The 25,524-nt window shown below is 43.5% G+C and overlaps 1 protein-coding gene and 1 pseudogene across 2 annotated transcripts in view; one reads left to right on the top strand and one right to left on the bottom strand.

Annotated features, from left to right (window-relative positions):
- TMCC3 (transmembrane and coiled-coil domain family 3) overlaps positions 1-25,524 on the top strand; it is a 314,353-nt gene that overhangs the window by 34,435 nt on the left and 254,394 nt on the right. The window contains exon 1 of one of the 2 annotated variants that reach the window (XM_030939345.1): positions 23,407-23,501. The exons of the other annotated variant lie outside the window; for it this stretch is intronic. The gene's annotated coding sequence lies outside the window, so the exon portion shown is untranslated. Of the gene's footprint in view, positions 1-23,406; positions 23,502-25,524 lie in introns of those variants that run through there. 2 annotated transcript variants of the gene reach the window in all.
- LOC104678621 overlaps positions 5,857-25,524 on the bottom strand; it is an 80,879-nt pseudogene continuing 61,211 nt past the window's right edge.

The following is a 25,524-nucleotide window of genomic DNA, read 5'->3' as shown; positions in this document are numbered from 1 at the left end:
CTTCAAGGTTTGGTAAACAAACTCCCTTGATGAAAGAAGCCACATAATCACACTGAGTAAAGGCTGTGGGTACAAGGGAGTGGGATGGAGGATTTGGGGCCTTTTTTGCAAGCAATCTATCACTTCATCTTAAAAAGAAAGAAAACAGCAACAAGAGTCTTACCCAAAGATTCAACAAATAAAACGTGAACTAAAAGTCATACATTTAGGTGATGAGAACTTTATTTTTTAAGACAGAATGTCACTTTGTCTCAAAATCATATAGGTCACTGCAGTCCAAAACTCCTGGGCTCCAGTGGATTCTCCCACCCCAGCCTCCCCTCCTGCCTTAGCCTCCCCTCCTGCCTCAGCCTCCTGAGTAGCTGGGAGCACAGGCATATGCCACCATACCTAGCTAACTTTTTATTTATTTATTTTTAAAGATGGGGTCTTGCTATGTTGCCCAGGCTGGTCTAGAACTCCTGGCCTCCCAAAGCACTGGGATTATAAGCATGAACCACTGCGTCTGGTTGATGAGAACTTTTAAATAAGTGCTTTCCTTTAAGATGTTGGGTAAGATTTTATCTTTCTTATTCATGACTGGTTGAGAGTTTCGTGACAACTTATCTCTTGAGGTAGCACTAAGCATTTAATCAAGAAAGAGGAGAAAGCAAAACCTCTCTATAAATGAATTAATATCGATGCATTCTCAGAATTTGTTCTTTGGGTATGTTAATAACTCATTCTGTGCAGGTCTTCAAAGTGCTGAGTGATGGGACCATAGCCAGAAGCAACAGGCTGAAGCCTTGCCATGCTTGGAGGCTTATCACTTTTCATCCAGGTCCTCGCAGCAGTGGGAATTAGGAAAGACCCTTGGGGTACAGCCTCCAGTGAATAACTAGAGGATACATGCTGGATGCATAGTCCTCCTGGATGCATAGTCATCATGGCTATGGTATTCATTAGTGAGAGAGGCTCTGATGCATCCCAAACTCTGGGCAACCTCAGGGATTTTGTGGGAACCTGAAGCCTTAGTGTACATGTGGTACATCTTCTTGGAGCATTGCTTTGTTTGGTTTATGGTTTTGTTTTTGTTTTTTTTTGAGATGGAGTCTCACCTTATCGCCCAGGCTGGAGTGCAGTGGTGCGATCTCAGCTCACTGCAACCTGCGCCTCCTGGGTTCAAGCAATTCTCCTACCTCAGCCTCCTCAATACCTGGGATTATAGGCGCCTGCCACCACACCCAGCTTATTTTTGTATTTTTAGTAGAGACGGGGTTTTACCCTGTTGGCCAGGCTGGTCACGAACTCCTGACCTCAGGTGATCCACCCACCTCGGCCTCCCAAAGTGCTGGGATTACAGGCATGAGCCACTACACCCAGCCTAATATGAATATCTTAAACAACATGGTATGTTTATCAAAATGAAAACATTTACCTTGGTACAACACTATTAACTTTAGTTGTTAACTACATACTTTATTCACACTTTCCCAGTTTTTCCTCGAATGTTATTTTCTGTTCCAGGATCCAATCCACATTGTATTTAGTTGTCATGTCTCCTTAGTCTCATCCAATGTATGATACTTTCATCTTCCCTTGTCTTCTATGGCTGCTATAGTTTGGATGTTTGACCCTTGCTAATCTCATGCTGAAATCCGATTTCCAGTGTAGGAAGTGAGTGCCTAATGGGAAGTGTTTGGGTCATGGGAGTGGATCCCCAGTAAATAGCTTGGTGCTGTCCTTGTGATAATGAGTGAGTTTTCACTCTGTTAGTTCCCATGAGAGCTGGTTGCTAAAAAGAGCCTACCCCCCGTACTCTGTTTCTCATTCTTTTTTTGAGATAAGGTCTTGTTTTTTGGCCCAGGTTGAAGTGGACTGGCATGATCACGGCTCACTGCAGCTTCAACCTCCTGGACTCAAGAGATCCTCCCACCTCAACCCCCCGAGCAGCTGTGACTAAGGCACGTGTCACCTCGCCCAGCTAATTTTTCTATTTTTTGTAGAGATGGGGTTTCACCATGTTGCCCAGGCTGATCTCAAACACCTGGGCTCAACAGATTCTCCCCTTTTGGCCTCCCAAAATGTTGGGATTACAAGCATGAGCCACTGTGCCCGGCCCCTCTCCTCTCTCTTGCTTCTCCTCTCACCATGTGATCTCTGCACACACCAGTTCCCTTTCACCTTCTGTCATGAGTGGAAGCAGCCTGAGGCCCTCACCAGAAGCAGGTGCTGGCCCCATGCTTCTTGAGTATCCTGCAGAACCATGAGCCAAAAAAACAGTTGTTGCTTTATAACAACACTAAATGGACTGAGACATATGACCTTGACACTTTTGAAGAGTAGTATTCAGGCATTTTGTAGAATGTTCTTCCATTTGGGTTTGTCTAGTGTCTTCTCAGGATTAGATTGAGGTTATGGACTTTGGGGACAAATACAGTTCAGGTGATATGCTGTTCTCACTGCGGCCTGTGAAGGAGTACATGATGTCAAGATGGCTTGTTACTGGTGATGTTAACCTCACTTAGCTATCAAGTCATCATGTCTGCTAGGTTTCACTACTGTAAGGTTACTGTCTTTCTCTTTCTATCATTTATTAATTAGAGAGGAATCACCAAGTCCAGCCCACACTCAGGGCATGGGGGGATTACGTTCCACCTCTTGGAGGAGTATCAAAGAGTCTGTGGACATATTTTAAAACCACCACAGTAATTAATATTTATATTAGTATTCAGGAAGGAGATATTTTAAGGTTGTGCAAATAATGTTCCTCCATAAAGTTTCACACATTGATTTTAGCTTCATCAGTGGATCTTGTTGGAGCAGTTATTACTATGGTGTTCTAATCATGATTTTCTCTTTTCTTTCTTAAAAAAATTTGTAAACTGTCGAGTTCTGTATTAATGTCCGTAATCCTGCTGTTACCGAAAGTGCAACAGCTGATCATTCCCTGGATCACTGAAGGCCATAATTTTTTTTAGGGCAAACATTTCTGCTCCAGTGAAATACAGGTGATTTTCTATTTTCCTAGTTCCTTCTACAAGTATTAATTAGAATTCTTTTGCAAGGAAGATCTGTCCCTTTTGCTATATTTACTTAGTCACTTATTTATTTCGGTGTAGGCTCACAGATACTTGTTTTATTCTATGATCTTATACTACTATCTGTTTTGTTTGTTTGTTTGTTTGTTTTTTCCCTCTAATTTGTTCCAGCTTTGGCTATTGGGAACTCCTTCAGTTTGGCTTATATGTCCATTTGACATGCCCCATCTTTCTTCTTTTTTCCTTTTTCACCCTTGCCTTTTTAAAAAAGCACCTCCCTTGCTTTCTGGCATTCTAAGATGTCCAGGTTCATCTTGCATTTTCCTTGCTGCAGTTCAAAGGGGACAGAAAGGGCTGGTGGGTGTGCACGTAAACATAGGGTGGCCTAGAGTCAGCCATTTCTTCAAGGAACACTGGTCTCTTGGAGGTCATCTGGAAGATGGTACTTAGAAACCAACATCCAGATACTAGGTGTGCTTGTTGCTACAGGGACATCACAGCTTCAAGGCTGCCTGAGTGGACAAAGCTGGGAAATATATGTGACATATACACCCATATATAGTATACATATATTATATATACACACACACATCACTGCATTTCTGTATCTGTGTGTGTATATAAAACAATGTCAGCCGGGCATGGTGGCTCACGCCTGTAATCCCAGCACTTTGGGAGGCTGAGGTGGGCGGATCATGAGGTTAGGAGTTCGAGACCAGCCTGGCCAATATGGTGAAACCCCGTTTCTACTAAAAATACAAAAAAATTAGCCAGACGTGGTGGCACACACCTGTAATCCCAGCTACTCGGGAGGCTGAGGCAGGAGAATCACTTGAACCCAGGAGGTGGAGGTTGCAGTGAGCTGAGATTGTGCCACAGACTCCAGCCTGGGAGACAGAGTAAGACTCTGTCTCAAAAAAAACCAAAAACCAAACAAACAAACAAAAATCAGTGCCATGAGTCATACTGATATTGCAACATCACTTTTACTCAGTAACTTTTTGGAGAACATGATTTAAAAAATTTTTTTTAATGAGAATAAACTTGTACAGTTGATCTATTAGAATGGCATTTGGCCACAAGCAAGAGTTAGCCACGCAGGGGTCCACATTCCTCACAGTCATCCTTGGAATAAGGGAGGCTGGCCTGGGCGCAGAAACCAGAACCATCTCCTTGGCTTTCCTGGCTCTTTCTCCATGGCCGCAGATGGCTGCTATAGCAGCACTAAAGGCAGTGGAAGGGTCAAAAGGCTTCTTTTGTGTGATATGGTTTGGATATTTGTCCCTGCCCAAATCTCATGTTGAAATGTAATCCCCAATGTTGGAGGTGGGGCCTGGTGGGGGAGGTGTTTGGGTCATGGGGCAGATCCCTCATGTCTTGGTGCTGTCCTTGTGATAGTGAGTGAGTTCTCATGAGATCTGGTTGTTTAAGTTTGTGTGGCACCTCTGCTCCAACTCACTTTTGTCCCTGCATTCACCATGTGACATGCCTATTCCCATTTTGCCTTCTGCCATGAGTAAAAGCTCCCCGAGGCCTCCCTGGAAGCTGTGCTCAGGATGCCGGTGCCATGCATGTACAGCCTGCAGAACTGTGAGCCAGTTAAACCTCTTCTTTTTATAAATTACCCAGTGTCAGGTATTCCTTTATAGCAGTGCAAGAATGGCCTAATACACTTTGCACAAACCTGTGTCTTTTTTTTTTTTTTTTTTTTTTGAGACAGAGTTTCACTCTCGTCGCCCAGGCTAGAGTGCAATAGCATGATCTCGGCTCACTGCAACCTCTGCCTCCCAGGTTCAAGTGATTCTTCTGCCTCAGCCTCCTAAGTAGCTGGGATTACAAGTGTGTGCCACCATGCCCAGCTAATTTTTGTATTTTTAGTAGAGATGGGATTTCACCACGTTGGCCAGTCTGGTCTCAAACTCCTGATCTCAGGTGATCCGCCTGCCTTGGCCTCCCAAAGTGCTGGGATTACAGGTGTGAACCACCGCACCTGGCCAAACCTATGTCTTTTTATTGGGAAAGGAAGGCTTTCCCTGCTGACCTCCCTGTTTAGTGAGACCCGAGTTATACTTGCCTTTGACTTGTCACTGGCCAAAGAGAAGGAGAAAACCAAAGAAAAGGTTGAATCCTATCATGATTCACTTTCTGAGGCTGAGAGAGGGACCTGTCCTCCCTCAGGTTGGGTTCAAAGGGGACACAAAGGGCTGCTGGGTGCGCACGTATATATAGGGTGGCCTAGGATCAGACTTCTTAGGAACTTTTAAAGATAGGAGATACTTAGTGCCTACCTTCCAGGAGGAGAAACAGAGACACAGAAAGGTTAATACACTGGCCAAAAGTCACAGAGTAAGTGCTGGAGCCAGGGTTGGAAGTCAGAGAGTGTGGTTCCACAGTCTATAGACACACACTAGCCACAGGCACGTTGGATACAGTACACTCTGGGATCTGGACCTGTAGGAATGCAGGCCCATGTTGAAAAGGTGCCAACCCCTCTGGCTCACTGTGGGTCCTGGCCATCCACATTGCAGGGTCACTTTTTTGACTGAGATGTTTTCTGTTACAGTTGTTCCTTAGAAAAAGTGAAGAGGTACCCCTGTCCATTACACCTTAATTTGACTTGGCCTTCTGGATCATTTTATATGTTGACATTTGCCCAAGAGGAGCCTGGGGATTGGACTAGAACTTTTCTTTGCTCTTTTTTTTTTTCCCCCTCCCTTGGGCTATAAAATTTTACTGGCAGGTCAGGGGAAGAGCCAGGGGTAAGGGTTCCTTCCTTCCCATCCCCCTACCCAGGAGACATGCTCTTAGGAGAGCAAAGGCCCCGGAGCCTGCCGCCTCAGAGGACCTTGGAGGTGGACAGGTTGTTGTAGTGATCTTCCTGGCCCTCGAGCAGGCTGCAGTAGGTGGTGATCTCCTGCTCCAGGAGCTGCTGGTACTCCTGATTCTGGTACTCCTGATTCTGCCACTCACCATCAGCTTGCACATCATTGGGCTTTAATACTGCTGATCAGTGCCTGGATCTGTGCCAGTTGGCCTCCAGAGCACACCTCTGTTTCTGCCAGTGTGCTTTCCAAGGGAGTTTTCATGCTGAGCCGCAACTGCAACTCAAGACCCTGGAGGGTGCACCACAGGTCAGTGACCTCGGACCTGCTTACCTGGAGTTGTTCTGTGTGGCCAGTGACCTCCCGGTTCAGTTCCTCAGTCCAGCTGGTGAACCAGGCTTCAGCATCCTTCTGGTTCTACTTGGCCATGACCTCATATTAGCTTTACCTGTCACTCAGGATCTTGGCAGGTCAGAGCTGAATCCACCTCCACATTGACCTGGTCTCCCATTTGGCCCCTCAGGACATTGATTTCCTCCTCGTGGTTCTTCTTTGGGTAGGCCAGCTCTTCCTTCAGGCCTTTGATCTGTGCCTCCAGGTCAGTCCTGGCCGGGGTCACCTCGTCCAGCACCCATACTTGGTTCGGACATCATCTGCGGCCAGATGGGTGTTGTCGATCTGTAGCACAATCCTGGAGTTCTCAATGGTGGCACCAAGAATCTTGTCCCGCAGGTCCTCGATGGTCCTGTAGTAGTGGCTGTAGTTGCGGGAGGGCCTGGGCCCCTGCTTCTGCTACTGGTCACGGAGCTTCACCTCTAGCTTGCTGTTGGGTGCCTCCGGGGCATGCACCTTGTCCAAGTAGGAGGCCAGGCGATCGTTGAGGTTCTGCATGGTGAGCTTCTCATTGCCCGCAAGCAGCCCGTTGGACCAAGCTAGGATGCCGCTGTAGCCCCCGAAGGAGGATGAGGACACAGAGCGGGCAGAGGACACGGAGCGGGCAGAGGACATGGATATGCCACGGCCGCCGGAGCCCCGATGCCTGCTGAGGGGCTGAAACTTTTCTAGTGAGCACTAGAGAGCGCAGTCCAGCTCGCAGGCAGCCACAGTGCTAAAGGAAGGAGTAGCCATTAGGACAGTTATGTGCTTGTCCTGGCCTGTCACTACAAAGATTTGTGACCTCAGGCAAAGTCCTGAATCAGATGGTCTTAAGACAGTGTATCATCTCATGTGACTTTGATGGAACAGACATACAGTCCCCCTTTTTCTGTCTCATTTCCCTCATCCATGAAATAGGAGAACTGTGGGGGGTGATCTGGATAAACCTTAACATACTGGTCAGAGGAGAGTGGGGCTCTGAACAGAGCTGGGAGGCCCCCAGTACTTCTCTCAGCTATCTGTTCTGTGTCTCCTGTCCACTCCTTCATGTGAGCTACAAGGAATCTCTGCAAAAGGGTAAGGTGGGAACTCAAACTGGGAGGAGTGGAGACTGAAGACAAGCCAGGAAGATATGTGCTGAGAAAGATGCCAGATGAACTCGATCTCAGACCCCACGGCGCGTTCTCTGTGGACCCTGGCTCGCGTCTGTCTGTCGGTGATCTCAGAGTCAGCGGATCTATTTCTCACATCTGGATGCCAAAAAGCAGGAAATCCCTGGTCCTGGCTGGGATTGGGGGATGATCTCAGATGTGGAGACAGGGCAGCAGGCCCTCAGATGGGCTTCCAAGCAAGTCTTGTCCCCAGTAGGAGCCCATGATTCCTCTTTTCAGCCACTTGGATCTTTTGCTTTTTAGTTTTGGTGACTGATCTTCTGTCCCAGCCAGGGGAAAAAAATTTCTGCACAGAGGCTTGCTCCAGGATTCTCTTTCTTCTTCTCTTTTTAACTAGGGACTGCTGACGTCGTCACTTCTGTTTTGTTTTCTTTTGGAATTTATTCCTGTTTTACAGAGTCCTTCCCTGGCCTGATGCTCTCAGGCATAGCTTGGTGGTTAAACTTCCGCCTTCCCCCTAAGTATTGTTCTCTTCCCAGACACAGGCACTCCCCGCTTGGCTGTCTGAGTAAACACAAGCCCTGCCTCTTGGGATTCTACCTAATAGCCCTTTTGACGTTTGGGGCCTGGCCTGGTATCAAGTGTCTTCTTTTAAAACACACCGGGGCCTATCATGGGGGGGGGGAAGGGGGAGGGACTGCATTGGGAGTTATACCTGATGTAAATGATGAGTTGATGGGTGCTGACGAGTTGATGGGTGCAGCACACCAACATGGCACAAGTATACATATGTAACAAACCTGCACGTTATGCACATGTACCCTAGAACTTAAAGTATAAAAAAAAAAAAAAAAAAAAAAAACACCCATGGGCTGGGCTCTGAGTCCAGGAGTTTAAGGCCAGCCTGGGCAACACGATGAAACCTCATCTCTTCAAAAATACAAACATTAGCTGGGTGTGGGGGCATGCACCTGTGGTCCCAGCTATGGGCGGTGGGGGCTCTGGAGCAGGAGGATTGCTCCAGCCTGGGAGGTGTAGATTGCAGTGAGCTGTCATCGCACAACTTCATTCCAGCCTGGGTAACAAAGCAAAACCCTGTCTCAAAAAATAAATAAAAAAGAAAATAAAATAAAAAACAGCCTTTAAAACCTACATTTATTTTGATTTCTAAAGCAATACATGTCTGCTTTGTAAAATTTGGGAAGTAAAAGTAATAAAGAAGACAATAAAGATCCACCTTAATCCTAGTGCCCAGAGAATTAATGTTTCATGCATTTTATTTCACTTTCTTCTGGAAGTATGTATATACATGTGGGTATGAATATTTAACATAGTTGGAGCCATGGTTTATAACACATTTTGCTTTTATGTTCTTGCTAACCCCTGTTAATATGACCCTAGCCATGTCTCTGAATTTTTTGAAGTTAAATTATGGTCTACTTATTTAATGATCATACACTTATTTTCTACCTTTTGTACCTATCATCCCTTCTTCACTCTCATTCCCCTGTCTGTTTTAGGATGATGATGAGGAGGAGGAGGAGGAGGAGGATCAGTGATGAGGAGGAGGAGGAGGAGGATCAGTGATGAGGAGGAGGAGGAGGAGGAGGATCAGTCATATAGAAACTCTCGGTATTGATACATTCATGCTTGGAGTGCTCTGTAAGGTTGATGCTGTTACTATCCTCTTATTAATGATGAGAAAACGGAAGTTAAGGAAATTGTCCAGGTTGCATGCCCTAGTAAGGGACAGAACTGGATTCGAACTTTGACACTAGCTTAGAGTCTAGACTAGCCTCCCTTGATATTCTTCTTGTGAGCACTTCTTTTCTGGGTCGAAGATAACATGATAGCATTTTCCAGATTTTGTGGATAAAGCTGGGTGTTAGTCTTGGCCTGGCCACTTCCATCCTCTGTGGCCTTTGGTAAGTTATTTCACCTCTCTAGATCCCTTGAGTCTTTTTGGGTCTCAGGGTCTATGACTTTGTAGTGGAAAGAAAACAGAACAGAGACAACATTCAAGGGCAGACCCAGAATGACAGGAACATCGTTGTTTACTTGATTTCGGGGACACTTACATTTGGCTCTAAAAGACTTTTCTGTGAGGAAGTTGGTTTTCTCCACACTTTACTAAAGCAGGAGCTAGGTGGTGCCCAGGAGAAGTCCCCACAGGGGCTGTGAGGTTTTCTTGTATGCTAAGTTAGAGCGGTTCTCACGAAGGGTAAGCCCCATGACATGTTTCCCTTGAGTGTACTGAGGTCACAGGGCTTCTGTGACTCACCAGCAAGTGTGGGGGGTAAAAGGCATGTGTCCCTCCCTGGCACAGGCACCTGCCCCCTGCCATGTTGTGGCATGATCTTTGAGGTGTGTGCCCAGCCAGCTAAAGTAGGGTTCTTTAGTCACATTGTGTGCTGCTGGGCGAGTGAGGCGGGCTGGGCAAGCCAGAGGTGACTGCTCTGCTTTTCCTGACATCAGTGATGGGACTGTCTTGCTTGGTGGCACAGATATTTTTCCAGGGTTCTGTCCCTCCACCCACTGACCACAAAAAGAAAAAGAGAACAAGAAGACCCTTGTCTTACAAAATAAAAAGTTTACCCCATGCAGTTTCCCTTCCCTTTTCATGTAGATGTTACAAAGCAAAAACACACCCCTACAGCGAGGGATTTTTGAACTTGGCTGGGTTTCAGCTGTCACCCAGGAAGCAGCCAGCACTGTACGTGGCCCTTTGCTTTACTCTGCAGGTGTTGGTGATTCTCGGGTGCAATGTCTGGCAATTGTGTTTCTCTGCCGCCAGGTCCTCTGCACATGGCTTTCTTTGTTTAGTGTTATTTCCCCTGTTTGCCAGGCTTCTCTGAGGAGATACTGACATTTTTTCTTTGTCCAGTTCTCTTACCCTAGAAACAAACAAAAACTGCACCTTTTAAAAATGTTTGTTTTCCTATGGTTGATTTGGAAAATACCTTGCTTTAGCCAGGGAATAGTACAGCTTTTGTTCTGTTAGTGAAATGATCTGGGGATTTTATTTCCAAGTATAAGGTCCCTAAGATAATGAATGAGGGTTATAAGGAAGGGAACATGGTTATGTTTGGGAAGTGAATTAAATTGAATATAGCAATGATGAAGCACTAAATGTATGTCAGGAACATACACATGTCAGTCAAGTTTTCAAGTCTCCCAAGGAAACTACAGTCATAGTGATGGTAATGATGATGTATTGATAATAAAGATAATAACATCAGCATTTGTTGAGTATTTACCATGTGCTGTTAATAGATAGTGTGCTAGTTTAAAACAACTCTGTTGGATGTATTATTTTTGTTGTATAGGAACAAGAAACTGAAACTCAGTCTAAGTAACATGCTCAAGTCAGCTGGTAAGTAGGAGTGCTGTGTTTTAGACACAGGTTGAGTCCACAGTTCCAACCCTTAATCTCCAGGCAAACTGCCTTCAAAATCATATTTTAAGAGATCTTGGGCCGGGTGAGGTGGCTCACGCCTGTAATTGCAGTGCTTTGGGCCAAGGCAGGTGGATCATTTCAGGTCAGGAGTTCCAGACCAGCCTGGCCAACATGATGAAACCCTGTCTCTACTAAAAATACAAAAATTAGCTGGGCATGGTGGCAGGCGCTTATAGTCCCAGTTACTTTGGAGGCTGAGGCAGGAGAATTGCTTGAACCCAGGAGGCGGAGGTTGCAGTGAGCTGAGACTGTGCCACTGCACTCCAGCCTGGATGACAGAGCAACACTCCGTCTCAAAAATTAATAATAATTAAAAAAAGAGATCTGGGTATTTTAGCTTTAATTGAAAAAATAATAGATAGAGTCTTGCTATGTTTCCTAGGCTGATCTCAAACTCCTGGGCTCAAGCATTTTTCCTGCCTTGGCCTCCAGAGTAGCTGGGACTACAGGTGTGCACCATTGTGCCTGACTTATAGCTTTACATTTTGAGATACCCAAAGAAAGTGCTTTTGATAAATAAAATTGAAGAAGGAAATGTATTCTTTCTCTCCACTTTGTTTCTATCTTTGGATTGCCTATGACTCATAATAAATATGACTGGAATATCTGCCCTCTGAACTGAGCCCACAACTTTATTGAGGTGTAATTTACATATCTAAAGTCCATCCATTGTAAATACATTGTTTTTTAGTGAATTTGTAAGAGTTGTGCAACATCTCCATGATCCATGTTTAGAACATGCCCATCACTGCACAAAGTGGCCTTGTGCCCATTTGCGGTTAGTCTTTGCTCCCACCCCCAACCCCAGGCAACCACTAATCCACTTTCTGTCTTTATACGTTTGCTTTTGCTAGAAATTTCATGTAAGTGGAATCATTTAATATAGGATTTTGTGACTGGCTTTTCCTCGCTTAGCATGTTTTTGACACTTATCACTGTTGTAATGTACATTGGTAGTTCCCTTTTATTGCTGACTATCTCATTATGTGGATATACCACATCTTGTTAACTCATTCACCAGTTGATGGACATTTGAGTTGTTTCTGCATTTTGGCTATTATGAATAATGCTGTATAATCATTTGTATGCAAGTTTTTGTGTAGACAAATGTTTTTATTTCTCTTGGGTAGACACCTAGAATTGTCATTTCTGGGACGTATGGTAGATATATGTTTAACCTTTTGAAAAGCTGTTACAGTGCTTTCCATGGTGACTGCACCATTTAACCTTCCCGTCTCTGGGGTATGAGGGGGTTCCAGTTGCTCCACATCCCATTCTACACTTGATATTGTCTGTTGTTTTGATTATAGCCATTCTGGTGGGTGTGTAGTGGTATCTCATTGTGGTTTTAATTTGCATTTCTGTAATGACTAATGATATTGAGCATTTTTGCATGTGCTTATTAGCTGTTTATATATATATATTTTATTATACTTTAAGTTCTAGGGTACATGTGCACAACATGCAGGTTCGTTACATATGTGTACATGTGCCGTGTTGATGTGCTGCACCCATTAACTCATCATTTACATTAGGTATGTCTCCTAATGCTATCCCTCCCCCCTCACCCCACCCCATGACAGACCCTGGTATGTGATGTTCCCCATCCTGTGTCCAGGTGTTCTCATTGTTGAATTCCCACCTATGAGTGAGAACATGTGGTGTTTGGTTTTCTGTCCTTGCGACAGTTTGCTGAGAATGATGGTTTCCAGCTTCATCCATGTCCCTACAAAGGACATGAACTCATCCTTTTTTATGGCTGCAGAGTATTTCATGGTGTATATGTGCCACATTTTCTTAATCCAGTCTGTCACTGATGGACATTTGGGTTGGTTCCAAGTCTTTGCTACTGTGAATAGTGCCACAATAAACATACATGTGCATGTGTCTTTATAGCAGCATGATTTATAATCCTTTGGGTATATACCCAGTAATGGGGTGGCTGGGTCAAATGTTATTTCTAGTTCTGGATCCTTGAGGAATTGCCACACCATCTTCCAGAATGGTTGAACTAGTTTACAGTCCCACCAACAGTGTAAAAGTGTTCCTATTTCTCCACATCCTCTCCAGCACCCGTTGTTTCCTGACTTTTTAATGATCGCCATTCTAACTGGTATGAGATGGTATCTCATTGTGGTTTTGATTTGCATTTCTCTGATGGCGAGTGATGATGAACATTTTTTCACGTGTCTGTTGGCTGCATAAATATCTTCTTTTGAGAAGTGTCTGTTCATATCCTTTGCCCACTTTTTGATGGGGTTGTTTGATTTTTTCTTGTAAATTTGTTTAAGTTCTTTGTAGATTCTGGATATTAGCCCTTTGTCAGATGGGTAGATTGTAAAAATTTTCTCCCATTCTGTAGGTTGCCTGTTCACTCTGATGGTAGTTTCTTTTGCTGTGCAGAAACTCTTTAGTTTAATTAGATCCCATTTGTCTATTTTGGCTTTTGTTGCCATTGCTTTTGGTGTTTTAGTCATGAGGTTCTTGCCCATTCCTATGTCCTGAATGGTATTGCCTAGGTTTTCTTGTAGGGTTTTTATGGTTTTAGGTCTAACATTTAAGTCTTTAATCCATCTTGAATTAATTCTTGTATAAGGTGTAAGGAAGGGATCCAGTTTCAGCTTTCTACATATGGCTAGCCAATTTTCCCGGCACCATTTATTAAATAGGGAATCCTTTCCCCATTTCTTGTTTTTGTCAGGTTTGTCAAACATCAGATGGTTGTAGATGTGTGGTATTATTTCTGAGGGCTCTGTTCTGTTCCATTGGTCTATATCTCTGTTTTGGTACCAGTACCATGCTGTTTTGGTTACTACAGCCTTGTAGTATAGTTTGAAGTCAGGTAGCGTGATTCCTCCAGCTTTGTTCTTTTGGCTTAGGATTGTCTTGGCAATGTGGGCTCTTTTTTGGTGGCATATGAACTTTAAAGTAGTTTTTTCCAATTCTGTGAAGCAAGTCATTGGTAGCTTGATGGGGATGGCATTGAATCTATAAATTACCATGGACAGTATAGCCATTTTCACAGTATTGATTCTTCCTATCCATGAGCATGGAATGTTCTTCCATTTGTTTGTGTCCTGTTTTATTTCATTGAGCAGTGGTTTGTAGTTCTCCTTGAAGAAGTCCTTCACATCCCTTGTAATTTGGATTCCTAGGTATTTTATTCTCTTTGTAGCAGTTGTGAATGGGAGTTCACTCATGATTTGGATCTTTGTTTGCCTGTTAATGGTGTATAGGAATGCCTGTGATTTTTACACATTGATTTTATATCCCGAGATTTTGCTGAAGTTGCTTATCAGCTTAAGAAGATTTTGGGCTGAGATGATGGGGTTTTCTAAATATACAATCATGTCATCTGCAAATAGGGACAATTTGACTTCCTCTTTTCCTAATTGAATACCCTTTATTTCTTTCTCCTGCCTGATTGTCCTAGCCAGAACTTCCAACACTGTGTTGAATAGGAGTGGTGAGAAAGGGCATCCCTGTCTTGTGCCAGTTTTCAAAGGGAATGCTTCCAGTTTTTGCCCATTCAGTATGATATTGGCTGTGGGTTTGTCATAAGTAGCTCTTATTATTTTGAGATATGTCCCATCAATACCTAGTTTATTGAAAGTTTTTAGCATGAAGGTGTTGAATTTTGTCGAAGGCCTTTTCTATATCTATTGAGATAATAATGTAGTTTTTGTCTGTGGTTCTGTTTATATGCTGGATTATGTTTATTGATTTGTGTATGTTGAACTAGCCTTGCATCCCAGGGATGAAGCCAACTTGATCGTGGTGGATAAGCTTTTTGATGTGCTGCTGGGTTTGGTTTGCCAGTATTTTATTGAGCATTTTTGCATCAGTGTTCATCAGGGATATGGGTCTAAAATTCTCTTTTTTTGTTGTGTCTCTGCCAGGCTTTGGTATCAGGATGATGCTGGCCTCATAAAATGAGTTAGGGAAGATTCCCTCTTTTTCTATTGATTGGAATAGTTTCCGAAGGAATGGTACCAGCTCCTCTTTGTACCTCTGGTAGAATTCGACTGTGAATCTGTCTGGTCCTGGACTTTTTTTGGTGGGTAGGCTATTAATTATTGCCTCAATTTCAGAACCTGTTATTGGTCTATTCAGAGATTCATCTTCTTCCTGCTTTAGTCTTGGGAGGGTGTATGTGTGCAGGAATTTATCCATTTCTTCTAGATTTTCTAGTTTGTTTGCGTAGAGGTGTTTATAGTATTCTCTGATGGTAGTTTGTATTTCTGTGGGGTCGGTGGTGATATCCCCTTTATCATTTTTTATTGCATCTATTTGATTCCTCTCTCTTTTCTTCTTTATTAGTCTTGCTAGTGGTCTTTCAATTTTGTTGATCTTTGCAAAAAACCAGCTCCTGGATTCATTGATTTTTTTGCAGGGTTTTTTGTGTCTCTATCTCCTTCAGTTCTGCTCTGATCTTAGTTATTTCTTGCCTTCTGCTAGCTTTTGAATGTGTTTGCTCTTGCTTCTCTAGTTCTTTTAATTGTGATGTTAGGGTGTCAATTTTAGATCTTTCCTGCTTTCTCTTGTGGGCATTTAGTGCTATAAATTTCCCTCTACACACTGCTTTAAATGTGTCCCAGAGATTCTGGTATGTTGTGTCTTTGTTCTCATTAGTTTCAAAGAGCATCTTTATTTCTGCCTTCATTTTGTTATGTACCCAGTAGTCATTCAGGAGCAGGTTGTTCAGTTTCCATGTAGTTGAGTGGTTTTGAGTAAGTTTCTTAATCCTGAGTTTTAGTTTGATTGCACTGTGGTCTGAGAGACAGTTTGTTATAATTTCTGTTCTGTTACATTTGCTGAGGAGTGCTTTACTTCCAACTATGTGGTCAATTTTGGAATAAGTATGATGTGGTGCTGAGAAGAATGTATATTCTGTTGATTTGGGCTGGAGATTCTGTAAATATCTGTTAGGTCCACTTGGTGCAGAGCTTAGTTCAAGTCCTGGATATACTTGTTAACTTTCTGTCTCATTGATCTGTCTGATGTTGACAGTGGGGTGTTAAAGTCTCCCATTATTATTGTGTGGGAGTCTAAGTCTCTTTGTGGGTCTCTAAGGACTTGCTTTATGAATCTGGGTGCTCCTGTATTGGGTGCATATATATTTAGGATAGTTACCTCTTCTTGTTGAATTGATCCCTTTACCATTATGTAATGGCCTTCTTTGTCTCTTTTGATCTTTGTTGGTTTAACGTCTGTTTTATCAGAGACTAGGATTGCAACCCCTGCTTTTTGTTTTGTTTTGTTTTCCATTTGCTTCATAGATCTTCCTCCATCCCTTTATTTTGAGCCTGTGTGTGTCTCTGCACATGAGTTGAATCTCCTGAATACAGCACACTGATGGTCTTGACTCTTTATGCAATTTGCCAGTCTGTGTCTTTTAATTGGGGCATTTAGCCCATTTACATTTAAGGTTAATATTGTTATGTGTGAATTTGATCCTGTCATTATGATGTTAGCTGGTTATTTTGCTCGTTTGTTGATGCAGTTTCTTCCTAGCATTGATGGTCTTTACAATTTGGCATGTTTTTGCAGTGTCTGGTATTGGTTGTTCCTTTCCATGTTTAGTGCTTTCTTCAGGAGCTCTTGTAAGGCAGGCCTGGTGGTGACAAAATCTCTCAGCATTTGCTCGTCTGTAAAGGATTTTATTTCTGTTTCACTTATGAAGCTTAGCTTGGCTGGATATGAAATTCTGGGTTGAAAATTCTTTTCTTTTTTTTTTTTTTTTTAGACGGAGTCTCGCTCTGTCGCCCAGGATGGAGTGCAGTGGCGCAATCTCAGCTCACTGTAAGCTCCGCCTCCTGGGTTCACACCAGTCTCCTGCCTCAGCCTGCTGAGTAGCTGGCACTACAGGTGCCCATCACCATGCCCGGCTAAGTTTTTTGTATTTTTAGTAGAGATGGGGTTTCACCGTGTTAGCCAGGATGGTCTCGATCTCCTGACCTTGTGATCTGCCCACCTCGGCCTCCCAAAGTGCTGGAATTACAGGCGTGAGCCACCACGCCCAGCTGAAAATTCTTTTCTTTAAGAATGTTGAATATTGGCCCCCACTGTCTTCAGGCTTATAGAGTTTCTGCCGAGAGATCTGCTGTTAGTCTGATGGGCTTCCCTTTGTGGGTAACCCGACCTTTCTCTCTGGCTGCCCTTAACATTTTTTCCTTCATTTCAACATTAGTGAATCTGATAATTATGTGTCTTGGAGTTGCTCTTCTCGAGGAGTATCTTTGTGGTGTTCTCTGTATTTCCTGAATTTGAATGTTGGCCTGTCTTGCTAGGCTGGGGAAGTTTTGGATAATATCCTGAAGAGTGGTTTCCAACTTGCTTCCATTCTCCCTGTTACTTTCAGGGACACCAATCAGATGTAGATTTGGTCTTTTCACATACTGCCATATTTCTTGGAAGCTTTGTTCATTTCTTTTTACTCTTTTTTCTCTGAATTTCTTTTCTCACTTCGTTTCATTCATTTGATCTTCAATCATTGGTACACTTTCTTCCACTTGATTGAATCAGCTGCTGAAGCTTGTGCATGTGTCACGAAGTTCTTGTGCCATGATTTTCAGCTCCATCAGGTCATTTAAGTTCTTCTCTATGCTGTTTATTCTAGTTAGCCATTCGTCTAATCTTTTTTCAAGGTTTTTAGGTTCTTTGTGATGGGTTTGAACATCCTCCTTTAGCTCAGAGAAGTTTGTTATTACCGATCGTCTGAAGCCTACTTCTGTCAACTCATCAAAGTTATTCTCCGTCCAGCTTTGTTCTGTTGCTGGCGAGGAGCTGCGTTCCTTTGGAGGAGAAGAGGTGGTCTGATTTTTAGAATTTTCAGCTTTTCTGCTCTGGTTTCTTCCCATCTTTGTGGTTTTATCTACCTTTGGTCTTTGATGATAGTGATGTACAGATAGGGTTTTGGTGTGGATGTCATTTCTGTTAGTTTTCCTTCTAACAGTGAGGACCCTCAGCTTCAGGTCTGTTGGAGTTTGCTGAAGGTCCACTCTAGACCCTGTTTACCTGGGTATCACCAGTGGAGGCTGCAGAACAGCAAATATTGCAGAACAACAAATGTTGCTGCCTGATCCTTCCTCTGGAAGCTTCGTCTCAGAGGGGCACCCGGCTGTATGAAGTGTCAGTTGGCCCCTACTGGAAGGTGTCTCCCAGTTAGGCTACTCAGGGATCAGGGACCCACTTGAGGAGGCAGTCTGTAGGTTCTCAGATCTCAAACTTCGTGCTGGGAGAACCACTACTCTCATCAATGCTGTCAGACAGGGACGGGTAAGTCTGCAGAAGTTTCTGCTGCCTTTTGTTCAGCTATGCCCTGCCCCCAGAGGTGGAGTCTACAGAGGCAGGCAGGCCTCCTTGAGCTGTGGTGGGCTCCACCCAGTTTGAGCTTCCCAGCTGCTTTGTTTACCTACTAAAGCCTGAGCAATGGCAGATGCCCCTCCCCCAGCCTCGCTGCCACCTTGTAGTTTGATATCAGACTGCTGTGCTAGCAGTGAGCGAGGATCTATGGGCTTGGGACCCTCCGAGCCAGGCACGGGATAAAATCTCCTGGTGTACCGTTTGCTAAGACCATTGGAAAAGGACAGTATTAGGGTGGGAATGTCCTAATTTTCCAGGTACTGTCTGTCACGGCTTCCCTTGGCTAGGAAAGGGAATTCCCTGACCCCTTGCGCTTCCTGGGTGAGGCGATGCCCCGTCCTGCTTCAGCTCACACTCTGTGGGCTCCACCCACCACCGTCCTACAAGCCCCAGTGAAATGAACCTGGTACCTCAGTTGGAAATGCAGAAATCACCTGTCTTCTCCCTCGCTCACACTGTAGACTGTGAGCTGTAGACTGGAGCTGTTCCTATTCAGCCATCTTGGAACCCACTCAGCTGTTTATATATTTTCTTTGGTGAAATGTCCATTCAATTTTTGGCCTATTTTTGTATTTATTTATTTATTTATTTATTTATTTTTGAGATGAAGTCTTGCTCTGTCACCCAGGCTGGTGTGCAGTGGCGCAGTCTTGGCTCACTGCAACCTCTGCCTCCCGGGTTCCAGCAATTCTCCTGCTTCAGCCTCCCAGGTAGCTGGGATTACAGGCATGCTCTACCATGCTTGGCTAATTTGTGTATTTTTAATAGAGATGGAGTTTCACTATGTTGGTTAGGTTGGTCTTGAATTCCTGACCTCAGGTGATCTGCCTGCCTTGGCCTCTCAAAATGCTGGGATTACAGGTGTGAACCACCACGCCCGGCCTGGCCTATATTTAAATTGAGTTCCTTGTCTTATTATTGAGTTGTAAGGGTTATTTATATATTCTGAATATAAGTGCCTTATCAAATATGATTCATTAATATTTTCACCCATCTGTGGCTTGCATTTGATTTTCCTTTTCTTTTGCTGGCAAATATGTAGAGTAATTGATTTTCTTAATGGTGACTTTTGAAGAGAGCTTTTAATTTTGAAGTCCAGTTCATCAATTTTTTTCTTTTACGGTTTGTGTTTGGCCTTTGCCTTTTAGCAACCAAATATTCCTGTCTCTTTGGTTTATTCTTAGTTTAGGTGTCCCAGTTTTTACTCTTTCATTCTCCCTGGATTCTACATTTATTCCTGTTTGAGGACAGAAGGCAAAGCCCAGCCTCCAAGTTCTCTTGCTAATACTCTGTGTTGGGCACCTTCCTGGAATTGTGTTTTCAGGCCTCTGCTAAGTACGCAGGTCTTTGGTGACTTTGGCTACCAAATCTTGAGATAGAAGGTGAAATTAGACCTTCCTCAGCAATTTACAACTGAAGTCAGATAAGAAAAATGACTGCTTTATATGGAAATGTTTTCTTTTTAAAAAATTAGTTGAGTGCTTCTCTACTTATTGATAAACATCAATAATTATAAATATTCCTTACATTACTTTATAGGTTTTCAGAGTTAATTTACCTTTATCTTCTCATTTAGGTCCTTTTGCAGATAAGAAACACAAGAGTTTAAGTAGATTGAAGAGTATTTAACACAAATTAGTTAATATTGGAGACACAAGTATTAGTTGATCATTTTTTTCCAGAGTCTACCAAGAATTTATTTATTTATTTATTTTGAGATGGAGTCTTGCTCTGTCGCCAGGCTGGAGCAAAATGGTGTCATCTCAGCTCACTGCAACCTCTGACTCCCTAGTTCAAACAGTTCTCCTGCCTTGGCCTCCCAAGTAGCTGGGATTACAGGCACACGCCACCACACCCAGCTAATTTTTGTAGTTTTAGTAGAGCCAGGGTTTCACCGTGTTGGCCAAGATGGTCTCAATCTCCTGACCTTGTGATTCACCTGCCTCGGCCTCCCAAAGTGCTGGGATTACAGGCGTGAGCCACTGCACCTGTCCCCGAGAATATTTTTAAGTGTTTACTATTCACCATGCAAAAATGAGTTGGAGGAGAGGGTAGCACTGGGCTCTGTCTACTAATCTGATGAAGCTCAACCGTAGTCAGAATCATAGAATTGCAGGTTCTTGATGTTGAAAGGGGTCTCAAAACTTCAGAGTGCATCCCTTCACCCACCAGAGGAATCCTTAGATTGCTCTTGTTGGTTGATAATCTTCTGGCTGTCAGGCACTTTCATAAAGAAAGCTTAAAACTTTTCAAGCCCGTGGGATCAATTCTTGGATAATTTGAAGTATTGGAAAATCATTTTGTGTATGGAGCCTAACCTAGCCTCCCCTGCAAATTTCACCTGTTGGCGACACAAAACAACTAGTGCCATTCTTTATTGGCAGCTCTTCAAATATTGAAGAGTACCTTAAACCTTCACATCTATAGTTACCACCTGTTCTGTCAACTATTTGTGTTTAATTTGGATTCCAGACTTACAGCCATGATAGTCACTTCTTGCTGGATACAATTCCAATTGTCTGTATGTTTTGTGCCTAAATGAAACCTACATGTCAGATATGGCCTGGCTGGGAGAGTTTTGTGAGCCTGTCAGTTCCTTTGCTATGGGTGAGGCCTGCGCAGTGGTGTTAGTTACTTAGCAGCTACATTGCAGTGCTGACACTTGTTGGGATTGTGATTGGCCAAAACCCAAATTATATTTTCTCCTGTGGCTTTTGGCTAAGCCATTTCTCTATTCTCTTCTTATGTAATTGCTATTTTCAACGTAAATGCAGGGATTTACAGTTAATATTATTATTTAATATTAATGATACACTAGTAACTAGCATCTTTTGAGGACTTACTATATTTATCTTGTTGGGTTTTCCCCAGGATGCGCCTCTTGGGATCATTTTGAATCTTATTTCCTCCCTTTTCTTGGTTTTTCTTTCTACTGAGAGAAATGTTTGCATATTTAGTTCCTACCCATCTGGGTCTCCTGTCTGCCCAGATATATTTTAATTTTGGCTAGCTCATAGTGATGGTAGGATTTTAAGACCTCATGGAAGGAATTAAAGCCACCCAGATTTCTGCATGTATATCCATGTATTCCTTCATTGATATGGTTTGACTGTGTCCCCACCCAAATCTCATCTTGAATTGTAGTTCCCATAATCCCCACGTGTTGGCCATTTGGGGCAGTTATGGTTGGGTGAATATCACAGTGGCCTGATAAGGGGGGCAAGATGCTTCCCCAAGTGCCTAATTTTATGTAAGCTTCTGGTGCTAGCAAAAAGGAGCCTTACATTACAGATAGATACTGAGGATTCTGGAAAAAATTTCCAGTCATAGAACTAAGAGAATGCCCTGGAGATTGGAGTTTTTGGAGATAGTTTTTCGAGGACCCTGCCACCCTCCAGCTTCCTCTCTGCTCAGGACTCCTTTAATCTGGTGTCAGTGGATTTGTCCCATCATCACTTTGGACATATTCCAGTTAGGTTGTGATGCACCAGGATTCTTCTTCTTGACTTAAAAAACAAAACAAAACAAAACAAAAAAACAGGAGGAGGATTAAATTCCTTTTGTTCATAGGATTGCTCTTATAGTGTCATCTTCCTTTTTCTTACGCTCCTGATCTTCTGAAATCATATTTCCCTGTGAGCCATTCCTCAATTTTTTGGTGTGTTCCCTGAGTGTGGGACACACCTCAGATGGATCCGGGGATAGTTTCTTTTTGACTTGATCCAAGATATACCTCTTCATGAAAATGTGTGTTGACCAGGGACTGTGTGTGTGTAGAGGGTCAACATTCTTTCCCATCTGCTTTTAAGTAAGTGCTGACTTTGCCAGGCCAGGTGAATGAGCCCACAGTCATTTTAAGGTGGAAATAATTGGTTAGTTTAGGCTGTTTCAGCATTTCCCAAACCTAGATTCTAGTAGATATTCCTTGAAAAAGGTGTTAGCAGTGGTGAGTCCATACAGGTCTGCAGCAACCTCAGTTCTTCCCTCTTCAGTAGGAAAAATGTGACAGAGAGACCAAGGCAAGTTTTAGAGAAGGAGTGAAGGTTTATTCAAAAGCGTTAGAGCAGGAACGAAAGGAGGTAAACTTGGAAGAGGGTCAAGAGGGTGACTGGAGAGATCAAGGGTGTGGATTGACCTTTGACTTGGGATTTTATATGTTGTCCTATTTCCAGGGGCTGGTGCCCCTTCTCTCCTGATTCTTCCCTTGGGTGGGCTCTCCGCATCCGCAGTGGCTGCCAGCACTTAGGAGTGAGGCATGCACAGTATGTTTACTGGAGTTGTACACATGCTCACTCGAGGCATTCTTCCCTTACCAGTTGAGTGTTCCTAGAAGGTCATATGCCAGTTGAACTTTGCCATTTGACCTCTTTTTTGCTTGAGCCCACTGGTCCAGCTCCTGAGATCTTATCAGGGAGGCGCTGATCCTCAGTTTCAGATGTTTCTATCTGTTGGGAGACTGCCTTTCCCTGGTGCTGGCTGTGACCAATTATTATTTTATTTTATTCTTTTATTTAGATTCTCGCTTTGTCGCCTAGGCTGGAATGCAGTGGTGTGATCTCGGCTCACTGCAACCTCCACCTCCTGGGTTCAAGCGATTCTCCTACCTCAGCCTCCTGGGTAGCTGGGATTACAGGTGCCCGCAACCACACCCTGCCAATTTTTGTATTTTTAGTAGAGATGGAGTTTCACTGTGTTGGCCAAGCTGGTCTCAAACTCCAGACCTCAAGTGATCAGCCCACCTCGGCCTCCCAAAGTGCTGGGATTACAGGTATGAGCCACCGTGCCCGGCCCAATTATTATTTTAGAGAGACAGTTAACTGCCTGACACCGATAGTTGCCTGACACTTCTGGAGTGGGGCAGGGGAGCCCTCTTCTGCCCTGCTCAGGTCTAACTAGCTACCTACTATTACAAAAGGAGTCTGTGGTTAAGTAAGTTTTCAAACAGTGGGTTAAGCACAACTAAACAGGTTTTGTTCCTGGAAGGAGCTGAGGCTTTTAATATGCTAATGGTATTGTGGCAAGAGGGGAGTATAGTATGGGTTCCCCAACCTTACTTGGCCACAACACCTTTGTGTGCCTGAGCGTCTTGGGACCAGCAGCCTACAGGACCCTGGAAATTGCTGGACTAAAGGACAGTGATCTGAGAGACAGGAAAGTACCCGCAGTGGGACAGTGCGAAGAGAGCAATTTTATAAACACTTCTGCTTTTGTGTCTTAGTTTTTGTTTCTCAGTGCTTATTTTTAACCTAAGTAGTAGTCATTTGAAGCTCTCAGAAGCTCATGGGCTCTTATCAGATGAAAGTACCCCAGACCTTGCAGGATTAGGAACCTCATCTGGCCTGAACAGAAGGTAAAATTGCTGTCTGATTTTCTTTTTAAAGAAACCTGTTACAGAAGCAGGCGATTCAGTTCTTTCTGGTATACATTTAAGACCTGTTAAATATATATTCTGCCTCAAGGGGAAATCATATTCTAAAAAGTAAACAGTTCATAGGCAATTCTTGTACTTTGAGAATCCATTAATGGCTTTTAGAAGGCAAATTTTGTTGTCAAGGGGACAGGTTATATGTGCAACTTGCTTCTATTAATACTTTTCTGGGCAGATTAAATGAACTAATATTTAACTTGGTCTAATAGAATGTTAGCCAGAACAATGCCTGGTAACAACAACAATAATACTAGCTAACATTTCGTAAGTGGTCACTATGTGCCATTAACTGTTATACATGTGTTAACTAATTTAATCCTCACAAAAATTCAATGAAGTAGCTGTTATTTTTACTCCCACTTTATAAATGAGAAAATATAGTAATATAGAATATATTACATATATGCGGTAATATTGTAGCAGGACGAGCCACAGACAAAACCCCTCAGACACCAAGTTAAAGAAGGAAGGGCTTTATTCATCCAGGAGCATTGGCAAGACTCACGTCTCAAACACTGAGCTCCCCGAGTGAGCAATTCCTGTCCCTTTTCAGGGTTTACAACTCTGAGGGAGTCTGTGTGAGAGGGTGGTGATCGATTGAGCAAGCAGGGGGTACGTGACTGGGGGCTACATGCACCAGTCATCAGAATGAAACAGAACAGGACAGGGATTTTCACAATGCTTTTCCATACAATGTCTGGAATCTATAGATAACATAACCAGTTAGGTCAGGGATTGATCTTTACCTACCAGGCCCAGGGTGTGGCACTGGGCTGTCTGCATGTGGATTTCATGTCTGCCTTTTAGTTTTTACTACTTCTTTCTTTGGAGGCAGAAATTGGGCATAAGACAATATGAGGGGTGGTCTCCTCCCTTAATATAGCATAATAGTGAGGCTAGAACCAGTGATTGGCTCTATATTCATAAGAGTGAGTAACAAAGCAAAGCAGATTTTACAGTAAGTTCTTTCTTTAATTTTTTTTTTTTTTTGAGACAGTCTCGCTCTGTCATCCAGGCTAGAGTGCAGTGGTGCGATCTCGGCTCACGGCCCGCCTCCCAGGTTCAAGCAATTCTTGTGCTTCAGCCTCCTAAGTAGCTGGGGTTCCAGGCCCCAGCCACCACACCCGGCTAATCTTTGTATTTTTAGCAGAGATGGGGTTTCACTATGTTGGCCAGGCTGGTCTTGAGCTCCTGGTCTCAAGTGATTTGCCCACCTTGGCCTCCCAAAGTGCTGGGGTTACAGGCATGAGCCACTGCCCCCAGCTTACAGTACAGTTATTTAATTTTGAGATTGAGCTCAGTTTCCTAAAATCCTAGGTAGCATGTAATATATAATTGATTTTGGATTACTTTGTTCGCCTTTAGATATCTATCATAGGATTTTTAACTTCTAATTTGGAATTTTTAGACATCAGTAGATAGTATAAAAATGGAATTTACTTATGTATTTATTCAACAGCCTTTTGGGGACCAGTTTCTGAGTTTGATTTTAGGGCTGCAAAGATGACTGAGCCCATAGTTCCCTGTCCTCATAGAGATGCCATCAAATGGCAAAGAGGTATAATCCTTCAAGCAGTTATCATTTCTTTCTTTCTTTTTTTTTTTTTTTTGAGACGGAGTCTCACTCTGTCGCCCAGGCTGGAGTACAGTGGCGCGATCTCGGCTCACTGCAAGCTCCGCTTCTCAGGTTCACGCCATTCTCCTGCCTTAGCCTCCCGAGTAGCTGGGACTACAGGCGCCCGCCACCATGCCCGGCTAATTTTTTGTATTTTTAGTAGAAACGGGGTTTCACCGTGTTAGCCAGGATGGTCTTGATCTCCTGACCTCGTGATCCGCCCGCCTCAGCCTCCCAAAGTGCTGGGATTACAGGCGTGAGCCACCGCGCCCGGCCGGCATCATTTCTTATGCCATAATAGGAAAAGTGGTTTCATGAATCTTATTTTAA

Source organism: Rhinopithecus roxellana, chromosome 10 (genome assembly GCF_007565055.1).
Source record: "Rhinopithecus roxellana isolate Shanxi Qingling chromosome 10, ASM756505v1, whole genome shotgun sequence".
Taxonomy (NCBI): Eukaryota; Metazoa; Chordata; class Mammalia; order Primates; family Cercopithecidae; genus Rhinopithecus; species Rhinopithecus roxellana.
The sequence above is the reverse complement of the archived record's forward strand: the minus strand, read 5'-3'. Positions and strand labels throughout refer to the sequence as shown.